The 2,500-nt window shown below is 41.4% G+C and overlaps 1 protein-coding gene across 1 annotated transcript in view; it reads left to right on the top strand.

The window, feature by feature from the left end:
* Positions 1 to 2,500, top strand: part of LOC139758155 (extracellular serine/threonine protein kinase four-jointed-like) — a 240,876-nt gene that overhangs the window by 28,571 nt on the left and 209,805 nt on the right. Inside the window, exon 2 of the mRNA XM_071679312.1 lies at positions 2,269 to 2,322. The gene's annotated coding sequence lies outside the window, so the exon portion shown is untranslated. The remainder of the gene's footprint in view (positions 1 to 2,268; positions 2,323 to 2,500) is intronic.

The raw sequence follows: 2,500 nt of genomic DNA on the forward strand, positions 1-2,500 counted from the left end.
CTCTCTCTCTCTCTCTCTCTCTCTCTCTCTCTCTCTCTCTCTCTCTCTCTCTTGCTATCTATAAATCAGTTCAGAGAACACGAGGTTCTTTGGCCATGATATGTGTCAACTCTCTGGGGGTATACAGTGTCCAGCCTCTGATGTAAACTCCAGTATATAAATATATTTTTTGACGAAGATCGATGGCTGGTCGCTGGGAGGAACCTACAAGTGGTCTTCCCTGGACTGGGCCTCCTCCCTCCCTATCCAAAGGGGGGAAGGTGATGGAGGAGGAGGAGGAGGAGGGAGAGGGAGTCCTCCCTCAGGGCCTGTGGCCTTTGAGGTTCATATCCCCATGAGGGTTTCATAGGAGGAGCACCGTTACAGGAAGTAGTGGCTTAGTCACTTTTTGTACCCAAAGGTTGCAAGCGTAGTCGTCTTCAGATATTCTTAAGTCGACGACTTGCTTCGCCTGTTTGAAGTCTTTCCTTTTGCTATAAATTTGCAATATATATATATATATATATATATATATATATATATATATATATATATATATATATATATATATATATATATATATATATATATATATATGCAAAAAAACATATACTATATCTCGCGCACCACTGTGACCTCTTGCAATATATATATATATATATATATATATATATATATATATATATATATATATATATATATATATATATATATATATATATATATATATATATATATATATATATATATATATTGCGAAAAGATGAAAACCTTAAAGGACCTGCTGACCACGTTGATTGATCCCCTCCTCAAGGAGGTGATTCGATTAATCACATGGGTATTATAATCAAGTTACCATCGCAAGAGTTATACGATTATACCTAAAAGAACTGCTAACTGCCTGTGATTGATCATGCAATAATGAATTGGATTCCTCTCATGGTCATTTGTTGTGTAGGAAGCATCGCTGCTGCAGTGCTTACAGTGTCCTGTGATCCGCCTGCTCGCTGTAGCGTGATGAATCACTGCTACATTGCTTGCAACGTCTCATGATTCACTTGCTCACTGTAGCGTGATGAATCACCGCTACTGTGCTTACACTGTTATTTGATTCACTTGCTTGCCGTAGCTTGAAGGATCACTGCTACATTGTCTACAGTGTTCTATGATTCACCTATTCACTGTAGCGCGATGAATCACTGCTACATTGCTTGCAACGTCTTATGATTCACTTGCTCACTGTAGCGTGATGAATCACCGCTACTGTGCTTACACTGTTATTTGATTCACTTGCTTGCCGTAGCTTGAAGGATCACTGCTACATTGTCTACAGTGTTCTATGATTCACCCATTCACTGTAGCGCGATGAATCACCGCTACAGTGCTTACAGCGCGCAATGATTTTATCATCCCACTGCAATTTGATGAATCTTTTTTTTTTTCCCCCTCCAAGAACCAGAATTTATCATGACTCACTGAACTTTGATGAATCAGCTTGTTATATATTTCTGATATATGTATTTACAACGTACAGTATGCAAATGCACACACACACACACACACACACACACACACACACACACACACACACACACACACACACACACACACACACACACACAAACACACACATTAAGGGGGATTCACAGCCTGAATTACACAGGTTTTAGGGACGTACAATCGGTCAGAGGGAGCTGAAGTTGACATTATAGCTAGCTGAAGCTCGCATTATAGGGTGCTGAAGTTCACATTACAAGGAGCTCAATTTTGCCTGTTTTCTGTCCTTCTCATGTACTGTCCCCCAACAGATAACCTTGTCATAGACCATCAGGCCTTCTGTTATCTGTCCTTCCCATGTACTGTCCTCCAGCAGATAACCTCGTCATAGACCATCAGGTCTTCTGTCATCTCTCCTTCCCATGTACTGTCCTCCAGCAGATAACCTCGTCATAGACCATCAGGTCTTGTTATCTCTCCTTCCCATGGATTGTCCTCCAGCAAATAACCTTGTTATAGACCACATTAGGTCCTCCATCATCTATCCTCCCCATGTACGACACACTAGTACAGGTCTCTTCACTCACTGCATCTCCTCGTCTCACTCCTTCCTCCGCCCCGATACCCTCCACATCCGTGAACATTTTGGTAGAAATGACAAGACTGAAAGTTCATAAACCCCTCACCTTTCATCTGTAAGATTTTTGGACATGTTTTGCACCGCCACCACATCACACGTCCTGATCCCCTTCTTGGTTCTGATGTCTCTCTCTCTTTGTCTCTCTCCGGCAGAACTCGACGTCGAGAGATGGCTGGCTAACAGCGTCTGAGGCGAGAAAAGAGAAGGTAAGATGAGAGATAAATTATTGAGTGATGTGAAAAGTGGGTAGTGTGTGTGTGTGTGTGTGTGTGTGTGTGTGTGTGTGTGTGTGTGTGTGTGTGTGTGTGTTTATGTTGAAAAACTTCCAATGTCTACTCACCATATGTAATGCATGAAAAAGTTTATGGTGACTCATTAAACTTC

Source organism: Panulirus ornatus, chromosome 29 (assembly GCF_036320965.1).
Source record: "Panulirus ornatus isolate Po-2019 chromosome 29, ASM3632096v1, whole genome shotgun sequence".
Classification (NCBI taxonomy): Eukaryota; Metazoa; Arthropoda; class Malacostraca; order Decapoda; family Palinuridae; genus Panulirus; species Panulirus ornatus.